General features: G+C 34.1%; 1 long non-coding RNA gene across 1 annotated transcript; it reads left to right on the top strand.

The window, feature by feature from the left end:
- Window positions 1-9365: 9365 nt before the first annotated feature.
- LOC120753137 (uncharacterized) lies at window positions 9366-23994 on the top strand. The gene is made up of 3 exons (XR_005700982.1): window positions 9366-9538; window positions 9639-9730; window positions 21683-23994. It is a non-coding gene; the product is annotated as an uncharacterized LOC120753137 (long non-coding RNA).
- Window positions 23995-25926: the final 1932 nt, after the last annotated feature.

Genomic DNA, 25926 nt, shown 5'->3' with positions numbered 1-25926 from the left:
TAATGACACTTTCCTATGTTAAATTTCTAAGCATTAATGTGTAGCCTCAGTGTCCAAGTACTGTCACAGCTGAGCATCCAATCAAAGTGGGCTTGTTCCTGAAATACTGAATGTATATCATAATATATCTAGGCATTAAAAGGAAAATCTAAACAGAAATAGAACAATGTAAAATGATAATGGGCTTAAAATGTATTTAATGACTAATGCTCAGGAGAAGAGGAGCAGTTGTATATATTTTATTAGTTACTTAAAATAAATAGAATATTTAAAATGTCTTGAAATTGTAGCCATTTTAGATTCTTTTTTATAGTTCAAAATTTTATGTACCTTAAAAGAGAAAAGAATCTTTCCACAAAGTTTAACCTAGATATTAGAGTATATTAATGGACGAGGAATGAGAAATTATAGAAAGAAACAGTCCGTCCTGCTGAAGTGCAGCCTACAAATTTTTAAATGGTATTCTCTGATTTTTGTGACAGTACAGATGACATTTATTGTTAAATTGCTAAATCACTATGATTATTTGTCTAGGATGTGTCCAAAGGTATTTAGCTAGATTACAATTATTTATATGACACTAACTGAAAGTTTAATAATTACACAAAAATAATCCAAAATTAAATTAGAGTTTGCTCGCTTTCACCTTCAAACATTTGCTGTCTCACTGGAAGGTCTACCTATACTGTGCTCCTCTTTGCCAATGAATTGTTTTTTTCAATCTATTAATGGAATATTTCTTATTATCTAAGAAATACTGCCAGGTTGACATCCTTGCCTGATATGAACAACTTGGAAAGACTGGTAAATAAATTTGTTACTTCAGGGGGAGATTATCACATTTCATATCTTGGCATTTCTGGTCTATAGCTCATCTAAAAGGCATCAGCTTAAATCTTTGTCATAGCCATCTGTTAGCTGTAACATTTCAGTTGCAGCATACAAAAGTTTGTTTCCAATAAATTATTTTTTTATCATATGGATTATTTATAACTGCCTACTGCCACTCCACCACTACTGCATCTTTTTGTATTTCAGCGACATCCAAATTAGGATGACATTAAATATTTTCTGCCCCTGCTCCCATGGAAATCACAGGATGGCTGTTTAGAAGATGTCGTAACTTTCTGCCTTGATCCTGATTTTAAATTCCATCAAAGAGGTCTAGGCTTTACCTAGTAAAGCTTGTAAGAGATGCAAGAGTTGCAGAGCTTATTAGTACCATTTGTTACAAGAACTTCTATGTCTTTTTGGGGAAAACATAAGTTAATTTATGTATATTTTTCTTTGGGAATTGTGACATCCCTCTTTTGGAGCTATCAATTGTGAAAGAAATAACACAAATTCAGAAGTACCTTTGAGATGCTGCATATGAATATGATATGAACTCTTCAGACTGATTATTGTCTTATGTAGGTTTCAAAATTCAGGGAAGGAGTTTGAATTTCTACCAAGATCCATTGAATTTATGGAGCTAATCCATCATACTTTCTAACTGACAGTTCAGCAGACACAGAAAAAATATTTAAAAATTCATGAACTGTTAATAGTCTTCACTGAACTGTAGCAATGCCATATATGCTCTATGGTATATTAAATTTGCATTATTTAGTACTTTCATTCTCTTTCCTTTACAAGCAACATAATAAAATACTAATTAAAACCCACATTTGCCACTGAGGAAACTCAAGATTTGTCTACAGTTTCAATGATTAATTAACTTCTGTATAGCCTTAGTAAGTTGTGCCTCCAGACAGACTAATCATGGGTATAGGTATGCACTTTCAGTCATGGGTTGCATTGGTGGAAATGTGTAGAAGCCCCTTCAAAAAAGGAAACTAACTTTTCTGTTATTCAAGCAAGAGTCCTATAAAGAATACCTTGGTGATATTTTTAAAAACCAAATAGAGAAACATACAAGGATTTAAGGCTGAATGACCGCTTCCATCTGCTTATAAAACAGACACAGTGCTTGAATCAGTCTGTGTATGCATTCTGCATTTGGACTTGTTTTTCTGGGGACAGGGTTATGATGTTTAACTGAGGTTTTTATTGATATGCTACTTCTTTTCTTTCTCCTGAGACTCTCTTAGGCATGTGTCCAGGTTTGTCATCCTCTACTGTTCGTTAGTTTCCATATTAAGAAAATAAAATATTGTGCACTAACTAAACAGAAATATAATGCAGCTGTATTGAAGAGGCAAGCTAAGCAGTATATAAAGAATGGCTCTCAGCTGGGATATTAAGGGCAGAGTAGAGATTGGTTTATATTTCTTCAGAAACTGTTTGGCTCTGTTGCTCCATTTTGAGATTTATGTTTTCTCTCGAGAAGTCGTAACACTTGCAGTTAAGTACATATGTGCTCTATAAAACAATCTTCAAACTAGATATCGATCTAGTCAATTCATGTCGAAAAGAGAAGGAAAAATACACAAAATCCTTTTATTTTACAATATTCATGACTTGGAAAATTTAATTCAAAATGTTTTGAAGTTCTTTCATATTACACAGGTTAAACAACTACAAAAGCACTTTGGTAGGGTATTTTTTATAATTCAGAACCTAAGCACGAGTATTTTACTATAAAATTAATTTGATATTTTGTTTTAAATTATCTATAGAGACTGAGATATTCTTGTGATTGTTCGTTCACTTCCTAGTTCTGAGGGGATAGGAAGCAAAGTGATCATCAAGAAAACAACATACTGAAGAAAAGCAGTAAAGCAAACCAAAACTGTGGTATGAAAATTTCTATGGATGCTTGCACCCTAAATTACACACCCTATCAACTAATAGCTTTTGGTCAATTATTGACGTTAAAGCTGATTTTAAAAGAAAAAAAAAAATTAATGTCTTATATGTTGTTTTGAAGAGAAGCTATTGCTTTCTAGATCCCATATAAAGAAATAAATCTGTGGATTACTTAGACCACATTGCAAGTATTTTTCTGATACATCCAACATGGGGTTTGCATTGCAGATTTATACTGTACACTAATTTTAATCCAGTGACTCTCATCTCAGAATATTTTGATTTCCATCATTTTATATAAGTAGTGCAATGCTGAAATGTAATAAAAAATTTTAAACAATAAAGTTTTTACCTTTTTATGTCTTCCTGAGAGAGCATAAAATTTTCAAATATATGATTTATTTTTCTTTTTTATTCAAAACAAATCACAAATAATTTATTAATAAATTCATATTTCACACATAACACAAAATTTAAAATTTTCTTTAGTGGTTAGAAGGCAAAAATTATACTTAAAATATATTTTAAAGTATTTTTATAAGTTTTAGTAATGCATTTTTCAGCTCTCTCAATATAAGGGAATGCCTCTTTTCAGAGTCTCATTGACCACTGATTGTCCTTCAAGAAAAACCTGCACAGGAGGCACCACAGAAATATAGGTTTAGGTTTAGATTGTTACCTGTATCTGCAAACTTCAGTTCTTCACTAGCAGACCCAAGATAATATTTTTTCTGAATTTTGGAAATGGGGTAGTAAAATCTTAACTACAAGTACAGAGTGGTTCATAAAGAGCAAATCTGATTTAAAAATGACACTGGCATCAGGACACATAAAATCCTATTGCCAATAATAGCACTATAAATGAGATGGGAGAGTCAGCAGGTGATGGATGCAAACAGAATAAATTTGTCACACAGAAAAATGTGCCATCATCACACTTATTATGTTATGCTCTTGTTAAACTAAAATTAGCATGAACATTAAAAAAAGAAAAAAAATCACTCAGCTATTCCTTACCAAGTAACTCTTGAAGGTGTGGTGACCGTTTGTATAGAAAATACTTCTGAAATGCAGTTGCTTATATGTGAATTTAGAATTATATCTTTAGAGATATATATATATGTTTTTCTAATAAATTCTTCTTTCTAATATACCTTGAGAAAGAACAGCTGAAATCTGTGTTTAGGAAAGAAAATATGATGCAATAGCTAATCTGGAAGATATAAGTAAACAGGGTTTTTTACTGGTATGATAACTAATTATAAAAGAGGAAATATTTTTATATTATTAGCTTGGGAATTGTTTCAACCTGAAGTATAGTCTGATGCAATAACCATTGCGCACAGAATATTTTCTCAGGGCTCACTCCTGAAGAGCCAAAGCTCTTTCTTTAGAAATAAAAAACTGTATGTTTTCTTTTGTCCCATGGACAAAACATTTTATTGTTTATATGTAAGTACTTAGATATTGATTTACTGATAATGTCATTTATGCAAAAAACACTTCTCATTACCAAGTTTTGTGCATGGGGACTAGCCAATGGTTAAGCATGCTGTGATGATCAGAAGGTTATGATCAGAAAGAAGGTTTGTCCATACAGACAAAACACATCCTTAACTATTATTGCTTAGTCATAGTAAAAGGAAAATAAATTGGAATTTTTGTTTGTTTGTTTGTTTGTTTGTTTTGCTTATTTTAGATTTCATAGTGCTTTAGAGTGGAATTTATTTTACAGTGAAAAAAATAATTTGTCTCATGTCAAGATCAAAGTCTTTTATGGAGAGTTAGGCTCCATTTGAATCAAAGCATAATATATTTTGACATGAATCAAGTACTTGTAATCCTGAACTCAATTAATTTGAGTAAAGCCCCCACAGACAAAAGATTTTACTCAGTTTTCAAATAATAACAACACAGCTATTGTGAAAGCGATTTACCAGCATCTCTAAGCCATTTCTAGACAGCAGGTACTGTCTAGGCATGAAAAGAGATGCCATACAACCCTCCACATTCAGAGTTACCTTTGTCTTTCAAAACTGGCTTGATTCCACCCTAATTCTAATTAGTAAAACCAATCAATCATGCAAACAAAACCCCAGGTAACACTGAAAAAAAAAAAAAAAAAAAAAAAAAGCAGGCAAAGAAAATCTGATAAAAAATATTTTAGGAAATATTATTTATTTAAAAAATACTAGCAAGACATGGAATTGTATGGACTGTTAAACTCTAGGACTTCTATCTTCAATTAAAATTATTTTTAATGTGAATACAATAGTAAAGTTAGTCAAAGGGGCAATGTCAGTAAAAATGCAAAATCAGATTTTTTGTTGAGCTTTTTTCATGGTTTGTTCTCAGTGGTAATAATTACCTACTTGAACTGAAAGTTAACTTTCAGTAAACCATGGCAGATCTTTCAACATTAATGGAGAGATAGAGGTATTTGTGGAAGATAAAAGTATATCTCCCTCAGATATATGCAGTGAATGTACAATTCACGCACTTAGACTGACAATAGGATTCATCTTATGTAAAGGTAACCAAAAAAAAATTGGATAACTATAGTCAGCTAATCATTAAGATCACCTCAACAGAGGAGAGAGATAAATACTTAGCACTTAGTTCCACATGAAGAGAGGTTTAAGGTAGGTTGAGTGACTCAACTTCCAGAGCTGCCTCTCTGTCTTTACTGTCCAGAGAGAGATTCCAGGTGTGTAGCTAAGACTATGCACTCAACATTAAGTTATGTGAGAGGAAAGTCTCACCAACCCCTGCTTTAGACACACTTGTCAGAATTTGACCTCGACTGATGGTTCAGTACATAGCTATGTATAAGCAATATGCATATTTTTATATAGTAAAGTTTGTATATTTGTGAGAAGAATATTGAATTCAGATCATTGATAAAATGCTAACAAGTGTTTTTTTATTATTTTCACCTCTTTCTCAGCTATCTCCCCAGCCTATGCCAACAAAGTTGATGAATTAAGTCAATGACAAACTCAATGATAATTCTCATTGCCTATTTTCTTTCTGGCAGGAGTGGTGTTTAATCCATTGACTTGCTGACAGCTTTTAGAGAAAGATTTTGAACTTTATTCCTAACAATAAGATTTTTATTGCCCTTCAAAAGTTCTGTCAAAGTTCCTATTTCAAACTTTCTTTCAAAGTTCAAAGGTGGGCTTTAGACACCATTTGAAACAATCCCTTAAAAGGATAAATCAAATATTTTTTTCCTTCACTCTTGTTTTATGTAAAAGAAGGGAGTTTTCCTGAAGAATGTTGATTTTGTTTTCCTTCTTCATTCTTTAATGCTGAAGAATTGCTGAGTGATTGAATAGGAATGAGGATCAGATCAGGGCATAAGACAATCTGCAGGAGATGTTTCTTCAGAGAAGTTCCAAATTCAGTTGCAGTAAGAAGGATGAGGGGCTTATTAGCATATGGTTGTATTAGAATGTATTCAGATATGAATCAGAGGTGGGTCCAGCAAAATATAAATAATGTAAAAAATCATCTTTTACTTAAATTACCCATTTTCTATCTTGTGGATCTCATGTCAGGTTCAGAACAAAGAGAATAAACTGAGACACAGAGGTGATGGATAGAGAAATCTAATTAGAATAAAATTTTCAGTAAAACAAGACCACAACTTTGCAATTTATTTAGTTATAATCAACATGCAGTTGGTATCTAAGTAGTTCACTAGAAAGAATTTATTAAGGACAAAACTAGTGGATTTACTGATGTAAATAAAAGTAAAAATGTCAACAACATAGAATAAGTTCAGTCCTTGTCATGGACTCGGTGTCATGATTTCATTATTGCACTTTTGTGCTCAGTCTCTCTTTAAGGGAAGTTGCTTTAACTGACCTTGTATTATCTAAAATGATACTAATAACTATTTTTTTGGTGCCTTTACTTGTAATTTTTTTGCTTGTATTTTCAAAACTTTCTAGATACTACTGCTGAGAGCTGTCAGAATACAAGAGAAAAGCAATGAAAAGGCTTGCAAAGTTACTGTTAAGATGCTCACTGTGTTAATATTATACAGTCCTCAGTCATCCTGTCCTCTATCGGAAATTGTATCAGGAGTCACTTTTTGAGAAAATATCATGAAAGTTTTTTTTTATACAGATTCTCACTGTATTAGCTGATTGGAGAAGTAGCAGCAGTATGTAGGAGTTTAGAGCAGGAGTTAAAGAGCAAAAGCTGCTTTAAAAGCTGCCACTGTGATCCATGAAAAATGGATTAATTATTGCCCTGAGAAGTACCTCTACTTTTTCTTGTATGCTTATGTGTGCAGAAGAAGAGTAACACGAATGCTTGTAACATACAAGCTTGTAACACCTATAATGATTGCCTACACTATCTCAAATTGTGGGTCTTAAAACTGAAGAACAATTCCCTTGTAGATGAACTAAACCTCAAAATGTTATAATTTCTCTCTAGTTGGAAATTAGTCAGACTTTAATAGACAATGGAAACAACATATAAAATTTTAAAGACCTATCTAATAAGAAAATGGGCAATGTTAAACCTCAGTAATTACCTTCTCAAAGTAAAAGTTAACATTAGAATTTAGGAATTTCTCCGTGGAGCCCAACCATCTCTTTAGAATGGTTACATTGCTTGAAGTTACCTCTGAAATAATTCGAACAATTAGAAATTCAAGCTGAGATGAACAATATGTCCAAGAGAAGATTTTGGTTTTTAGTGGGTCAAGAAGGTGCTGTTGTGAAGATTTGATCATGGATGTGAAATCCTATTTGTGCTGACTGTGCAAGCCACAGTATAACAAAGAAACAGAACCATAGGGCAATGTAGGAAACAGAATACTCAGTCTTTAGCTAAAAAATCAAGAATTAGTTTTGGCAAACTAATCACAGCTTACACCTCCTGACATATGGTTTTATTTTTCACATATTAAATATTTTAATAAAACAGTTAAAAAAGAATATTTTAGCATTTCACATTCTTTCAAACCCATCTCCATAGTTTTTTCCTGGGCTCATACAGAACACAAACACACAAAGCATCAGTTTTTAATAAGAATAAACGGAATAATAGATAAGCAGTCACAAAAAACTATGGTGTTAGTCTGTCGCAGGATCTGTTGACATAAATCATCAGCACTTTGTTTTTTAAGTCTGGCTTATTTGTTTATTTCTTTAATATTTTAGATTCTTAAAATCTACATATAACATTCAAATAATTACAAAAATAAAAATCGGTCTTCCTTTTTTTTTAATCCTTGGTGATTTTCAGCCTTCTTACTTTCTCATAGCACTCTGTCCCATCTTCTCACGAGAGCAATACCCTTTTGTTAACAACTGGTTGCGTCCTAAGGGGATAAAGACTTCTGATGATAGCAGTGGACACTGACATTTTTCATCTGCTCACTCCAAGGGAACTGACTTCTCCTTTGTTTCCTCACTTATGCATTCCATCATCAACTTAATAAAACATTTGGGGAGGAGTGTTGCAACTGCCCATTTTAAGCTTCCCCCTTCTCCCTCTTTTAGGGGCTGGGGATCTAAGACTCCAAGGTTCATCTCGAATAAGACCCAGATGCCCACCCTTGATTCACACAGGAAGAGCTGTGAGAAAGTCTGTAGAGATATAAGGAAGGTAAGATTACAGAGTCAGGATTGTTAGAATTATCTGGTCTGGAAGGATTTAGGAGAGAAAATACCTGCACAGAAGATTATAAAATGTTAAAGAAAGAGAGGGAAGTTGAGCTACTGCAGAAATGATGACTGGGGTCACATTATCGGTGTTAGCAGAGATAGTGGATGATGCAAGCTGAGCAATATTGAAGTGTTGGTCTGGTGTTTGCAAAGGCTGATGCTTCTTCTCTCAAATGATGCCAGTCAGGGCAGAAAAGATTGCTCGGTTACCTTAGCAGGGTGAAAAATCCATTAATCCTAAATCCAAGAGTTTCCATAAGATTGGAGTAATTCTTGGAAGAGGAATGCACATTTGTGTTTCTCTGATCTTTACATGCTTTTTCTTTCAAGATTTCAAAAGGGTTAAATGCAAAAAATTGCAACAGCTGCCAGTGAATGCAACAGATTATGCATAGTTATCCAACTATAAATATTGTGCCACTGAGATAGAGCTAAAAGGTTCTAAAAAATATAGAAAATTGACTAGAAATTAAGAAAACAGAAGAGTCTCCAATTGTCATGCTTAGGAGGTTGCTGGTCCTTCTGAGTCTATCCTAGTGCAGTCTTTTGGGGTTCATTTGCTTTGTTGATCCACCACAGTCTTTCATTTAACTGGATAGCCTTCCTCCTGCAATCACTAGGTTTTTCTGTCACATCTCTTTCTACATTAATTATTAGGCATATAGGTAACTTTACAGAATTTCAGAGGGGGTCTAAAGATCCTAAATATTCCTTTATAGGATCTGGCTAGACCTGGAGGCATATATAGAAACTATTAGAGGTTCAACTTTCAAAACCTGAAAGTCTTCAGCTGTTCCTATGGTAACCAATTAGATCACTGGATTGACAGGTACAGCTGGTTCTGAAAAGGGAAAGTTTTAAAACCAGGAATTTTGTACCAGTTTAAATACTGAAATAGGCTGCTACTGTGAGCAGTAGGCAAGTACTCTCCCCTTTGTTCCTTTCTTCCGCTTCTCCTATTGAGTTAGATTTTTCCTCTCTCTTAAGAGTTGTTATGACTTTTTGTGGTTTGATCAAGTAGCCATGCCTTTGAACTGGATTGGTCAGCTTTTGATCTGCATATATAAAACTCCACAAATCAAATATATGAATTTCCTTTGGTGAGTCTTTCAACAGTTCCAAACCTGAAGGAAATATTTTAAATAAGAAATACCTTTGCATATAGACTAAATATGTACTAAATTTAATCTTTTTATTCAGCTATACTATTGCAGCTTTTGTCTCCACCATTGATTAATGAACTACTGCACAATATTTCTCCACTGCAAACCTATGCAAATCCATAAACAAAGGTAAGAGGGTTACTTTTGCAAAAAGTATCTATTTAAAACTGAAAAAATGTCTTTTAATACATAATTTATGATTAACAAGAACTATTGATAATTAAAGTATAAGTTGATCTTTTAGAAAGATCAGAGGAATAATTTCTATTTTAAATACAGAAGACTTTCTGTGTGTCTGCAATCAAATAGTCAGGCTTGTTCACCATGTGTGTAGGTGAAAGAGACAACATTCTCATCCGTATGGTACAGTCCTAAATGGTTCATATTTATCAAGTAAACAGAACTGTTCAATCACACAGTACAACAGCAAGGCACAAGAACAACTCAGTTATACTGAACGTTTTTTACTTCTTGCATATGACCTTACATTTCTGTAAGGTAATATACTGCTAATGTTCTTGAAGATGAGTATTCTGTCTAAGACTGCATAATTGCTCTCTCAACTTTCTTTCATGCTGAGTGGCCTCAAAAGATGTACCTATGGCTAGTAATTTTAGGTGAAATCCAAAAATGGATTTGGAAAAACACACAAAGTTGCCCTGGAAGCTTCTGAGATATCTGATGAACTCAGGTGGCTAGCAGGCAGATACAGTAAGCCCTTTCAGGGAAACTCATTTGTCAGAGATGTAATGCACCTATGCTAGGGAGATGTTTAGTTAAGAATTAAGAGTAGATAAAATATGTTTTTTTAAGAATATTGTCCGCGTGATCACTTCTATAATTTCATTGGTCTTATTGCTCTCTCTGCACCATGGTTTGGATAATGTGAAATGAGCAAAGCTACATAGCTGTGAAACTGTGTTGAGATAATAGAATTGCTTACCCAGAGCCCTTGTGTTTTCCTGATTTCAGTAAAGGCAGCACAGAAAAAAAAAAAAAGTGAAGTTGTAATATATGGGAAAATTTTCTGTTGTTTCAAATAATGACCTCATAGACAGCTTCAGCACTTCTGTAAGAAATTCTGTTTACCAATCTTATATATTTTTTTAAAATTTCATAGTTACAGTTTCTAAAATCCCTAAGCATTGTATATATGCTAACTCAATCTAGAAAAAAACACAAAAATCAGAAATTAGAAAGATTTTTCCATCTATAACAAATCAAAGCATATGCATATGAATATCAAAAAAGAAACATTAATGAATATGCAGATTTCCTATTGGTACATTTTTCTATTCCTTACATGGCAGAAAAGGAAAGGGGAAGGCAATCTCCTTCTATTGTAGAATCTTTTTACTGCAAAAGATGATCTACTGGGTACTGGAGTTCGCACAATATAAGCAACACTTTTTGTGAGTTTCTTTTGCTGTAGGTTTGTAATGGTCCAAGGCATTTTAATAATTAGTCTACAGGGAGCCTTAATGGACTAGGGCAAATCTTAATTAATTTAATCCCCAGTACATGAGTTGACCAGGAGACATCAAACCACATTTTAGCTTGGAGGGTATGTGAACTCAGAGGAAATCTCATTTTTTAGCTGCTGCGGTGCTGAATTTTTCTTTCTAGCATAGTGGGGTTGTAGCTAAATACTTTTTGCCATTCTGTCCTGTAGTAACCAGAAGCTTTTATTTTCAGTAGAATTAAGAACAAATGAAGATAGCGATTTCAGCAAAATTATTTTAAGGTGCAAAAATTATCATAAGATGATGTTCATATGTGATGAAAATAGGCAATTAAAAGTAATTTTACTTAATTTTTGCTATATATCTATTGTGTATTCTGATGCTTAAAAAACTCCAGACCCGTTTGAAATACATGAAAATATACTGATAATATTTTTAGCTACAGTAGGTTTTAATTAGAAATATTCTGTACTCCTATGATTTGGTAGAGGGCGGTATTCTAGTATATGATTATGTTTCAAGCATACTTTATATTCTATTCTTGCTTCTTATCAAGATTTGTGGTAAGTCTTAATAGCAGAAGGAAAAAAATTAACTTCCTGAGGCAGACTTTCTCTTTTCATTTCTATGTTACAATTCACATATGCAGTAGTAATTTTTATGATGTGAATGTTCCTTTAGGAATATAATCCTGAGGTACTTAAAGCTGTGTAAAACTAATGATTATCACTGAATTGCATGTAGTGACACTGTGGGCAGCCTAACAGTGATGAAAGAGAAAATGTCAGTATAATTGCAAAGCACCCATGTGAAAGACAAAGCTATTCTATAAGGTACATATGCTTCTGCACAAACATTACTAGCAACAGAATGTATTAAACACACCTATTTTTATTCTTTAAAGTGAGTTGTTTTGGTGTTGGTATTATTAGCATTTGCAGATTATTTACAACTAAATATATGAAAGGTATATTTAAATTAAGTTATTGAAGAGAAAAATTATTGGGAAAAGAATTTTAATGCAAAGTGTGATACTAAGACACTGTTTAGCTCTTTGAGGATACAATTTGTCTGTCCCAGTTGCTGACTGCTTTGGGGAACACACTTTCCTTAATATGCATTCCATTAGAATCTTAATCAACATCTCTAATGTTACAAAACAGTTCAAAAATAATCTTAATCAGATTAACTAAACCTTTAACTGTACACTTAAACATCTCACTGTCAGGGAAAGAATACTAATTTAACAATTGCACAGGGTCTGAATCTGTGAGAGAACTGAGAATATAAATGTATTTGTGATATATAAAATTATAAAGTATTAGGATATTTCCTGAAAAAGGATTTTTTTAGCATTATGGAAAGAATTAGCTATATTTATGTGTATTGCACAGTGAAGCATTATAAGAACTCAAAAATTGTATTATTAGGAAAAATGCATACATATTTCTTCCTGCTATTAGAGTCAAATTTAATTCACCTCATTAAAACACTTCTATTTCAATAATGTTGCATGTATTCAAACCACTGCATTTTATAGTGAATTCCATTTCTTATTTTATTAATCCCCTTATACGAAGGTAAATTCAATCTTTTAAAAAAATATTGATGTAGTCAGTTTAATTTCCGTAACTATAAATCTTTTATAACAAATGAGTTTTAATTAGTTGCTGTCCTTGGCCACGTACAAGAGGAAGGAATCATCTTTCAATTAATCTATTGTTAGGTTATACTGAATTTAAAAGTTCCTTATGCTTAGGATGTTCAGACTACTATCTTTCCAGCTTAATAGACATTGATTCATAAATTTCTAATGTTTTTCAAGTGTTTCCCTTTGTTGCTGTTTTAGAAGAGAGTGCTTTTTTTTTTAACTTGATGGACTGATGGGATAACACTAGAAAATCATTCCAAAATAGTCCCTAGATATACGCAGCTATAAACTGAATCAAAATCTCCAAACAAGTATCCCCAGACATAGATCGCTTGAAACTTTTCAATTTTCCACTTATTTTTATTTGGAGTATAAAATTAATAGGTGATGGCTTGATATACGGTCCAACTGAATTCAGGAGTTAAGGAACAGGCTTGATTAATCCCCATCTTTACTTCATTTTATATTTCAACATTCTAAGTTTGCCTGTAGTTTCATAGTGTAATGTGGGCTGGAAGATACCTCAGGAAGTAGGTCAGTCCAGACTTAGGCACGAAAGAGGGTCAGACCAGGTCACTCAGGTCATTATGCAGTCACTCTTGTAAATCTCAATGGATGGAGACTGCACAACCTCCCTGGCAGTCGGTCTCACTCTTCCATCCCTGGAAGTGTTCAAGGCCAGGCTGGATGGGTTTTGAGCACCCTGGTCTAGTGCAAGGTGACCAGGAGAGGGGCTGGAAGTAGATGGTCTTTAAGGTCCCTTCTGACCCAGGCTATTCTATGATTCTGGTGAGGAAGTTTCTCCTTTCTCCCAGGCATTTATGTGAGATTTTTTTTGTTTGGTTCTGTTGAGAGCACCAAGAAGGAAAGGGACAGGAAAGATATTACTTGTAATTTACAGTGACATTTTAAGAAGGGGGTGTTTCAAATGACCCAGAAAAGAATTATCAAAAATTATAAAAAATTCTGTTTATCTAATGTTTCCTTTCTCAGTTAGGGTCACTTTTTTAGTGGAGGAACCAAAGACTATGTTTGATTTCCAATATAATTATATTGAACTAATTAAGTAATGATATAACATGAGTCATAATATTTGAGTAAGTGTTTGTTGGGCTCTTTTCTTCAGGGAATGTCCAACAAGCTGGCCCAATTAGATAAGCTATCTGTGAGCTAGAAAATGCAATAAAATTTGCTACAACTACAATTTTTGTCAGGATGGCAAGTGAGATACTGCATAATTAGGAAAGCGGCACAATTGTCAATCTTTCCTTAAAGGCAACAAGCTTTGTCTGCATGGTACCAATGAAACCCATGCAAATATTTGGTTCACAGCCACATCATTACCGTAAAAATGTGTCTACATTACTGCAAAAAGTGTCTGAGATGTAAAATAAGACAAGTAATGTTAGAGGTTCTTTTCACATGTGAAAAAGTGAAAACAGATTAGCTATGTAACTTCTAATAAAATTATTCAGAAGCTGAGACTAACTTACCCTAGACTGGCATCTCTGCATTATTCATCTTACCTCCTCTCACATGCTCCTGCACAAATTAAGCATCAAGGAACTTGGTAGGGCTGTGAATTTTATATATAAAGATCCTTAGATGTCTAAAGTACCTCTTCTCTGCTAGGACAGCACAAGTCACTTAAGAAACCAGGGCTCTCAGCTATTACCAGTTAGTATTGGAATGTAGAGCTTATTTCAAGGGATTTCAAGTTGGCAGTGCAACCTTGTGACAATGGAGGATGAGGCCATATGGGGTTCTATGAAAAAGAGTGCAGACAGATCTTCAGGAGAAGTGGCTATTTTTCTTTATTGTGCAGCTTGGAAGGCTATGCCAGGAACACTGTGTTTGTTTTTTGGTTCTTCAGCTAAAAAAAAAAAAAAAATCACATCCTGGAGAGAGTTCTTGAGAAGGTAAGCAAGATGAAAAAAGGAACTGGGCTACATAAAGAGTAAAAAGGTGCTAGGAGAGCTGGCTTAAGTAAAAAAGGTTAAGAGGGGATCTTCTTGGTCTCTGTGGTTACCTAGTGGGAGGCTACAGGGAAGACAGATTCAGCTCCTTGTCAGAAGAACAGAGAAATTGGTCTTAATTGATATTTTGAGGAATAGACAACAATTGAAAAAAGAAAATTCTGAGTAGGTATTAGGTGGGAAAAAATCACAGTGAAGGGATGAAATACTGAACCAGGTTGTCCAGAGACATTAAGGAATATTTATCATTGGAGATGTTCAGAACTCAACTGTCCAATGTCATGAACAAACTGTTCTGACTTTTCAGTTGGTTCTGCAATGAGGCAAGATCACCTTACAGGATTCTCCTCTAACCGTTTTTTGTTTGTTTGTTTGTTTTGGTTTTTTGTTTTCCCCTGTGAATGGTTATTATAATCCAAAATTAAAGTATTCTAATTTTTATCTCTAGTTTTGGTCATTACTGACTCTTCCTGATCCAGCTTAATAGGTTAGCAGTGAGGCTGCTGCAAAAGTTAAAATGTTCACACAAGATTTATATATCTACTTGTTTCACTCAAGCTTATTTGATCAGTTGAGTCAGCAAATAGTTATCAAAAACTCTCTAGGAATGCAAAAGGCTTTTTCCATGGGAGTTCTAGATCAAATTGGCATGAACTAGCTGTCAGAAAGCAATAGACCAAGAAGGGAACTCTAGTAGTAAGGTAGGAATAAAGCTATGAATGGTTTGAATTGGTATACAAGAAACAGGAAAGCAGCTAAGCCTATTTAAGTAAGGGATAGTCTAAAATGTGTGGAGAGAGCACTGAGAGGAAAGACATACTACCACCATTTAGGTGAAGGGACTGCAGGATGGGCTGGCAGAGCTGAAGGAAGTCAATGAGAGAACTTGAGGAAAGTCTCATAAAGCGTAGCATCAACAAACTAGGTTGTGTACCAAATGACACTGAACTGTGAAGGAAACATCAAGGCATCCTACCCATTATCATCCTTCCACAGGCAGTTTCACCTACAAGGGGCTAAAAAATAGAACAACTGTGTTTTGAGAACTGTGCTAACAAGAACAAATAGCAACTACATGGAGATATTCTGGGTTAAATCATCTGAGTAATTAAGTCTAAGGTTAAAAAATTGTTCAGGTCACAGGGTAACATGACCTAGACAGATAACAACACAGAGTAAATCAATCAAAATCCCATTTATGTAGAATTGTATTCATGTAGCATCTTTCTTTAGGTTAAATGCTTTGAAAAGGGAAAGGTGATGCAAAAGACTTATAATACAGCTTTAAAAGGTGGTAGATGGCTTTCAAGGTACATTAATAGTTATGAAAAAAGCATCAAGTAATGTACTAAATTAAAAATAGAACCATATAATGATTTGGGTTAGAAGGACAATCCTGTCCAAATCCCCTGCCATAAGCAGGGTTTTTTTCCACTAGACCAGGTTGCTCAAAGTGCCATCCTACCTGGCCTTGAACACTCCAGATGAAATCCAGTACTTCCCTGGGCAATATATTTCAGTATCTCACTACCCTCACAACAAAGAACTTCTTCCTAATGTCTAATCAAAATGTACCTCTTTGTGTTTAAAGCTATTCCCCCTTCATCCCATCTCTATATGATCTTGAAGGAGTCTCTCTCCAGCTTCCTTGGGTGCCCCCTTTAGGCACTGGAAAGCTGCTATTGGGTCTCCCTGACGCCTTCTCCTCTGCTGGCTGAACAGCCCCAACTCTCCCAGCCTGTCTGCACAGAAGACATGCTCAAGCCTTCTGATCACCTTCTCTTGGTAGTAGAGGTAGCATAGATAGGAAAATAAGGAAAGAAAGAATTTATTGAACTATAACTGTCATTGATGCTTTTGTTACTGTATTTCAACTCAAACAAGAGAAAGCCGCAAGTAAGCCTCAGCAGTCCATAAATCAACATGCAAAATTCCTTTTTTTCACTATGCTTCACAAATCACCAGTTAGGAAGTGGCAGTTGGCATTATTACTCCAAGAGGTTTTTTGGGCATTAAGCTATATGAAGTTTGGCAGTGCTGATTCATTAAATACAAAATCTGTTTTCTGCATTAAAATAGAGGCACAGGAACAAAGGATTGCATTGTGTGGAGAGAAGGGAAAGTAAAAAAAATAGAAGAAAATTCAATTTCTCTGATATAACGTGCATGAAGAAATTACATGCTATCTACTGATATTAGTGTTTGAGGTGAAAAAGTACTCGATAGATTGACTTAAAATATACACAAACCAGATTAAAAAAAAAAAAAAAAAAAGTCAATATTTTTGATTAAACAGAATTTTGTTTTAACTAAAATTGTTAGATCATTCTGATTTTAAACATATATTTCAGGTAGAATCAATAATTATTAAGTATATTTTTATTGGCAAGAACATAGTAATAATTAAGTTATCAGATTTTCACTGTATGAAATAAAAAGAGAATGTCTTTATTCATTTTTACCCATTTCTATGCTTTGCAATGCACATATTAGATTAAACACCATCAATAATCGCCTGACACATACTTTTAATATAATATTTGTTCTGTAATTAAAGGTTAATATACTTGTATAGTTAGTAGTGGAATTGTATAATGGAAGTATTTTATTCTTGCAAGTATGATATTTGTCTTTACTCTAGAGGAACAATTCTAGACAAATATTTATATAACTGAAAACATTACTTGGTGAATTTTGAAACATTTCAGCAATATTCTTCAGCTAGTATTTTAGTTAGTTAGCAATTCACCAATATTCACCTTGAATTGTGAAATATATGCATTCACCTATTGTGAAGCATATCTATGCATTTTACTACTAGTAATAAGATTTAGATTGCTTTTATTTCTGTTAGAACTGTAGAAGCAATAAAGTTGTAAGAAAATGAAAGTAGGATTTTTTTCTCTCTCTTACTTGGTCAATGAAGTGATTCAATTAAAATGTCTTTAGTCAAAATCCTCTTCTCAGCCTATTGAGAGCTAAACAGCTTCACTCCTCTTACACAGTTAGGTTAGTTAAACTGGTGATAGTGATCAGCTGGATGGAATGGAGTTTATTTCTCAGATTCAAAGAAACAAGAAATGTTTTGATTTATAAGAAATATTAAATGAGACAACAAATTAATCTAGTTTGTTCGCTTTTGTTAATGAATGAGGTCTGTATACCTTGGATCGAGACCAAGGTATTATGGGTGAGCTGGATTGTGGAATAATGGCTGTATTAAAAAATATTGAGGCAATAGAATGGAACTACCATAACACTGTTAAACTTATGCTTTAGAGCATATTGTGGAAGTAAAACAACTAAAAATTCAAATGTCTGGTCTGTTATATAGGATTCTATACTTCTACAGTCCTAGTAGTTATCTCCCAGTTCATAGATCTTAGCTCTCTGATCCACTCTGAGCCATTAACATAAAGGTATCAGATTAATTTTACTTTTCTTCAGGAGGATTATTCAGTGGGAAATGACATTTCTAAAGCTCCTCTCTGTCTTTTCTACACTTCATAGCTTTTCTTCAGATTATAGTATTAATCATTTCCATAAAATCATAATGTCTATTATAACTTGAGTTATCTGAATAACTGAAGAAAAGCAGACTGAATTTAATATATATTCCTAAAGAAAAGCAAAAACTTCTATTTCTGGAGCAAGGTTCATGTTCTTTATACAGTTTCATGCACAGTAAAGAAATATATTCAAATAAGTTCTAGTGTAAAAATAAGTACTGTAAAGAGGTTTATTTTAAATTATTTTATTTATGAAATGCATTTTAATTTTTTTCAGCATTTTCTAGGTCATGACTCTTAGTATTTCAGTATTTCGAGATTTGTCCTCTAATTTAGCCATAAACCCTGCACATCTGTTAACGAAGCTATGTGGAATGTATTTGAATAGAGGGGCACTAATATACTTAGTAAGCATATCAGTACAAGTGAATACTGCCCTGAGCCCATCTCCCTCTGACAAAGCACCACCCTGACACAGACATAGCTCAGATGAATGCGTGTTCACTCCTGGGTCATCACACCATGCAGACAGAATATTAAAGTAACATTGGTCCTTCTTAGTCCACCAGCAGATTTCTGTCAGCTTCTTAATTTTTTGTAAGTAGCTTATATTAATATTCTAGATTGTAAACATGTCAGGAGTGAACAAGGATCCCACTCAGGATAGATGCAAATATCTATTCAGGATAGATTCAGGATGTCTTTATGTTTGGAAAAATAAAATTTGTCATATGGTCAAGATAAAGAGCTAGGACTGCTTACCACTTTAGTCATCCCAGGTACATCTTGAGGAGAATTAGCACCTCTGCAAAGTCTCTTTTCACAGGACATGACACCAGCAAATTCTATAGTTCATGTTCAAAGTAACCAGAATCCTCTTAATGTCAAAACAACCCAATATTAAACCTGCAACTTAACTCTTAGGAACCTATGTATATGTCATACAGTCTAGTTCTGCACTTAGACCAACACAAAAAAAAAAAAGTGCCACAGGAGTGAAAGACATGAGTTTCAAAGTCAGACTTTAACCGCAAGCAACAGGATGCCAATGAGGAGAGATACACTCACAGATAAGACTGATCACACTATCAAACTATTCTTTCATCTCTGTGGTTCAAGCTGGTTTGTGTGTGATGTTTCCCATTTTATTTTTCTTGCTTTGTCCTTTTCTGAAAATTTAAAGACTCTTTATCTCAAGAATAAGATTAATTTGCTCTTCTATTTGTGGGGGGAGCTAGAGAAGAGGAACTGGTAGAAAAAAGAAAGTTTGATGGGAATGCAAGTGCCATCTTGTGAGTTTCTGTGAACACAGAGCAGGCAAACTTGTCACATTTTCATTACTGTGTAACAGTCAAGAAAAAGTACTAGAATAACAAAAAAATCAGAGTAGGTCAACATTTCTTGCTTAATGTTTTGATTTTCAGAAGTTCTGAACCTTAATTTATCTTCTGAGATCAACACAAATTGTAGTTGACTTACTGTGGCTGATCCAAAGGTACATATACAAGTTTTAGTACATAAGACATTGTTTGCACGTGAAGTTTAGATGAAGAAATATCTCTATTTATGAGTCTGCTGTAGGTACTCAGATAAGAAACATGACCTAAACACTATTAACTTCACCCTCATCTTTTTAGAAAATGATTGCCCTCCTAGTTGAAAATACTACGTTGTTATTATTTTATAAATATTATTTTAGTAATATTTATTTCTGTGGACTACTTCTGAAATTCCTGAAAATTTAAGTATTCAGACTTTCTAAATGCCATCAGCTCGAATTTCTATAAATACAGAAGAATTTCACTTTTACCTGCAGATATTTTATCATTTGACAGAGACCTTTCTAATATAATTTGTACCTAGGTTCTATTGACTCTCCTTTTACTCCTAGATAACTTTTTAAACAGCCTTTGAAAATTTTTATTAATAAGAAAGGTTCATAGCTTTACCAGGCTATTAAAGAACAACACCTAAAATGTTCTTCATTTTGTAAAGTGTTTTCTTTCTGAAAGGGGTGCTATATTAGGCATTTAAAAATGGATATGCCAATAGTCATTAATCCTTTAAGAAATCGTGAAGAAGCATGCCAATGAGTGTCTAATAAAAAATTTCCCATGGGTAAAATATAACTGGTCTTATAGCAAAATGGTGTCTGTGCCATACAAGGCCATTTTATACTGTACTTTAATGCAAGATGTCAAAACATGTAAAGTGGTAGTGGGATGCCAGGAGCAGATACAAGACCAAAGGCCTTCTTTTTACTCCATGAGCTCTCATCTTCAGGTGACATCATAAATCCTTGTCACTGTCAGAAGGCTGCAGTGAGCAGCAACATTATTTCCCCAGCTACTTTCAAATACCACCTGGTATCTTGCATAAACTGCACAGTAAATAATGGGAAAATGCAACGTTATTTTACAATAATGCTGTAAATAACCTGTGCCTTGACCATAAATCTCTATCACCAGCAACAGCCTCAATCATCAACAGGAAACTTGACACTGAAAAGATCTTTCTCATTACCTGTAAAACTGTTCTTGTTATTCTGGTTTTGCCTAGTGTCTAGTAACTACATCCTTACCTGCTCTGTGAAAATGAGCTTTGAATAAATATCGGATATGGGTAATTTAAATACATGACAGCATTTGTACTCAAGACTCACTGTATTTTCTAATTCAAAAATGAATGGATGCAGGGGCATCTTGCCATACTGCTTTTTTATTATTGCTTAAGTGGCTTCCAACAGTACAAAGGCAACCATCTTTGATACAAAAGCAAAACATATAGATTTCCCAGATCTGGGCCACAATTTATTCCTGAAGTTACCCAGAGGATCAGAGGAATAAAAAGAGACAGAAAACCAAATGGATGGTCACAGATAGAGCATGTGGTGTTTTCTATGCACTGCATTGTGGCCCAATAGGGCACTAGCAGTCATATTGCCTATCCTTCTAATCCTGTCCAGATTGCAAGTACTGGAAAAATAATTACCTCTACACAAGATATGGTAACCAGGGGATATGAATTGCCCATATATAGTATTCTGTTTTGTTTATTAAAACCCATATACAAAAAACTCACACATTTTAAAGCAGGAGGATTTTTAACCGTTGTGTTCAAAATTTAATCTCTTTTCAATGTGTTCCTCAGAAAGCTGTTAAGGGAGTTATTAGGGCAATACCTGCCACTTTCTTACTGTCATTCTATTCAGCATGCCTTAAATACCATAAAAAGTATCTACTAAAAATGCAGAACCATGATAAAATTGGTATATCACCTTCTTCTTCGCCCCTTTCCACCACTGTATATTTTATTCACAGTGGCTTCATCATTAGTCATTCCAGAAAGAGTTAAATTTTAAAAAATTACAGCATTTTCAATTATTTTATGTTTCAATTTGCACATAAGGAGATACTGACTTTAAAGATTCATGCATGCTTTTACTGAGTGGTTATATATTTTTTCAATTTTTTTACTTTCAGATTTAGCAAAGCCCTGCCAGAAGACATTTAGTGCTGTCATCGATATTCACTCTACTGTCAGGGATATTAAACTGAGAAGAAAGACCTGGCACACTTACTTCCTCTTGAAGCTTTGATAGTATGTTGGCTACAGCTTAGCAGTGTGAAAAATAGTGTTGCACAGCAAGCAAAACCAGGGAATTTTCTTCTTGTCAATTTAGAAATGTTGTGAGGAAAGTCAGCTTTAGACTACATAGGCTTTGCAGATTAGAAGGACTGCAGTTTTTGTTTCATTTACTAAGTAAAAATTTACCTCGTTTCTTTTGTCAACATGGACTATACTGTTACAGGGCACTGGACTTTAGGAGGCTGTTTTAGTTCTCAGAATCCCAAGGGCTCTTGTTCAATTTCATCCCTTTACCTGTGCAGTAGTATTAATGAGCAAATGTGCAAAACATCTAATTTTAACATACTCAGTAGACAGCAATGAACCTGGAAGAAAGGAACAGATTTATAAGGAGTGTATATATATATGTATATGTATATGTGTATATATATATATATATATATATGTAAGAGTTCTAAGTATTAGCAACTAGAAAGATAGCAGATGATAGCAGGTGATTTCATCCCTCTATTCTTCCCTGCAAGTCCCCATCTGGAGTTCTGTATCAGTTCTGCAAGGAAGACTCGGACCCAAAGCAGCAAATCAGTGTAGAACCAGAAAGATGATTAAGGGATAGGAGAATGGATCACATAAGGAGAGGCTGAGAAAGCTAGGAATCCAGACTAGAGAAGATTCTAGAAGGGGTCTTACAAGTGTGTATAAATACCTGATTAGAGAGGGCAAAGAAGATAGAAGCAGACTCTTCTCAGTGGTGCCCAGTAAAGGAACAAGAGGCAATAGGTATCAACTGAAACACAGCAATTCTGTTTAAATATTAAAAGCCAAAAAATAGTCCTGAGAGTGATTAAGTACTTAGACAGGTTGCCAAGAGAGGATTTGGAGTTTCCATCCTCAGAGGTATTAAAAACTTAGGAGAATATGGCCCTAATCAATCTACTCTAACACACCTTTGTGCAGTGGAGTTAAGGTAGATGATGTAGGTCCCCTTACGCTGTTCCACAATTCTGCAATTCTTTGAAGAAGGGAGATGCTTGGGACTTGCTGAGTGACAGTTTTAAATTATTACTCTTAATGTGGATTGTCTGTAAGTAGAAATGAATGAGTTTAAGTACTGCAAGTCAGCAGAAAGAAGTGTACCTTGATTTAAGGCTAGAGGGTAGAAATATTCCTTTAACAATTTGACACATTTCCTTGACAATTTGAAAGATAAGATTCTAAAATTCTAACTAAATTGAGATGAAAGGCATTCTGGCTGTATCACCTATCTAACCACTCAAAAATAGTTGAGAGTCACATTTAACCAGAAGGTGAAAGTCATACAGATTGTAACAATTAACCAGATAAGTAACCTCCAGAAACCACTTTTCCTTAAAATACTATCAAGTTTCAAATACATCTGGGCTTTTCACACATACTACTCAATGTTTCTACTACCTCTCCTAACTTCGTATTTCTATTAGACAGTGGTTATTTTCTCCCTGATTATAAAATTTGTGACATCAGTCAGAAAGTTTCAATATATATTTTTTCCCTGCTTGGAATTAATGAGGGAAGTTTCCAGAGCACACGAGTTGACTGGTGACTAGGGAGATGCTTCTTACTATGCTGCATTGGATAGAGGAGGTGGTCTTGATTCTCATCTGTTTTATTGCTATCTGTTCAATCATTTATACTGTTTAAGACACTGACATAAAACTCTTTTTGCGGACTTTAAGTAACATTTAATACCGCTGCAGTCACTTGCTTGACTCTTTCCACTCTCAGAAGCCAAATGGCTGGCTAATGTAAATTGCCATGGCTCCGCATTCTTTGTTAGCAATCATAAAAGTTTGGTCCTTAATTATTTTACTGCTTTAAAGCAGAAGAAATTTTGTGAGCTTTCTACTTTGTTTAAATAAGAACTGTGAAGCGCAGCTGGAAAACTTTAAGTTTGCTTTGTAATTCTGTGTTTTAACTGAAATCTCAGAAATATGCTGCACCTTCCAGGGTTCTATGATAATACATGTCTTAGCAATTTTATTGGAATGTTAATAATGTCATATATAGAAAGCTTCAGAAACTGAGAGTAAATATGGGTATTATTCATCCTCAGCAATTAATTATATAGTTAAAAAGTTATGGAATTACATTAATTACGTAATTGACTTAATTTTTAAATGAAAGCTGCTAAAGTGTTTAGAAAGAACAACAGATTTGTAATATAACAATCATACCAGACTACAGAGAATTTCCTGCTTTGTGTTTTTTTTCAGTTTTACCAGAAATAGATGGGACATGGTCTGACTGGTGAAGGTCCTAAACAATCTGAGTTACATTTTGGGATTTGAGCAGATGATATCCAGAAATTCCAGCACCATTATTTACTCTAATTAGTTTAGGTTAGTACTGAACAGAATGGATGACTGAAATTGAATTGGCAACCTGTGTAACAAGTTTTTTTTCAGACACATTATAGAGTTGGTTGTGGCAGTTAATGAGTTAATAGCATTCAAAAATACATCTGTTTAGTTTAGTTTTTTCTAATGTATCTTTCATGCCTATTTAATATAAATGACAAATAAATTTTTTTACAGGGTGGGGCTCAGGGGAGCCAGATTCAGTGTGGCAGAATTATTTTGGGAAGCATTTGCATTCTAAAGGGATTGTTTTATGGAGAGCAGTAGTTGGAGTTTGTGTGTATGCAACAGAAGCTGAAAGCTCAGAAAAAAGATAGATGGAAAAATTGTTTCCTTCTAGGGAGATAGTCTGAGCCGCTATCTAATCAGGATGTTTTAAGTTGCAGCTGAAGAATCTATTGGGAGAGTAGTAGAATTTACTCCGCTTTTATTCTACTACAGTGAGCTGACATAGTTAGAAAGTATTTTTGATTTCTGTTAGTCTGAATTTTACAGTTGATATTTGAATAAGAAAATGTGTACCATTTCTTAAATATCTTGAAAAATTAATTTTGGTTTTATTGGACAAGACAGGAGTAGTACAGAGCTCTATCATTACAAAGCTCTTTTTTATCCAATGTCTTTATAGAATCATTTCACTTGCATATTTACACCAGCACAACTGAGAAATCACAAACTGGTATCTACAGACTGGAAAACAGACCAAGAATTATGCTAAAAAACTCTGCCTCCCTGCCAGGGGTTGGAAAGCAATAGGAAAACTGAAAATATAGAAGCCTAGTGTCTGGCTTAATTCAAATTAATACTGCAAAGGTTTAAATGCTCCCTCAGTTAATATCCACCCAGTTGTAGATACCCAACAACCTTCTCACAGGCACATATATAAGTTACACTGCAGAGCAAAAAGACAAGAGTTCCCTTCTAACTCCTTCATTCATGCAAGGGCTTGCCCTCTGCTGTAGTAGGTCAGAGGGACAGTGATAATTAAGGGATGAAGATTAAATTCCTTATAAAGGGAATGGGACAGAGAACCTATGGGAAATAAATAGTAACAAATGGAAACTGTTGGACACCACTTATTTAGAAAACATCTGAATGGTAAGGATCAGTGAAATATAGTTCCTAATGTTCAGACATAACGCTGTTTCTCTTGTTTTGGAGACATGTCAAACTACAGAGGAAAGGAGAAAGGACAATAAAAATTATAATCCAAATTGTTTATGTCAGGCTAAGCCATACTCAGTTATTGAATTTGTATAAGATTCCCACCAGAACATGAATAAACTCTAGATGGTACAAGTTTTCTGAGAGCACAAGATTCATGCTCATGATCAGAGAGCTTGAAGTTTTTTGCATGGGCAAATATTCCTCCTGGTTTACAACCTGATAGTCTTTTCAATTAGATGTAGGAGTGCACTGAATGGGAGTGTGAGTCATATTTATTTTCCAATAAGTCATGAAAATGGCTTCAGTTCAACTGCAATGGTTCTATAAAAATATACAAAGTTTTCAGCTATGGACAGATCATAACTTTTAGATTTCCATACGCTTTGGGTGACATACATTTTGATCACTATGAACTCACTGGGCACAGAAACAGAAGCTCTTCACCCAGAAATTACAAATTGAGATCTAGAAAAGGGTCCAGGTTTTACATATGTTCTTGATTTTTTTTTGCATACAGTGAAGCTGAAACTACCTTGCTTATTGCCCATCATCTCAAATCCCACAGTATTTCATCA

The sequence above is a fragment of the Hirundo rustica genome, chromosome 5 (genome assembly GCF_015227805.2).
Source record: "Hirundo rustica isolate bHirRus1 chromosome 5, bHirRus1.pri.v3, whole genome shotgun sequence".
Lineage (NCBI taxonomy): Eukaryota > Metazoa > Chordata > Aves > Passeriformes > Hirundinidae > Hirundo > Hirundo rustica.
Note: the sequence above shows the minus strand (reverse complement) of the source record. Positions and strands in the feature narration are given on the sequence as shown.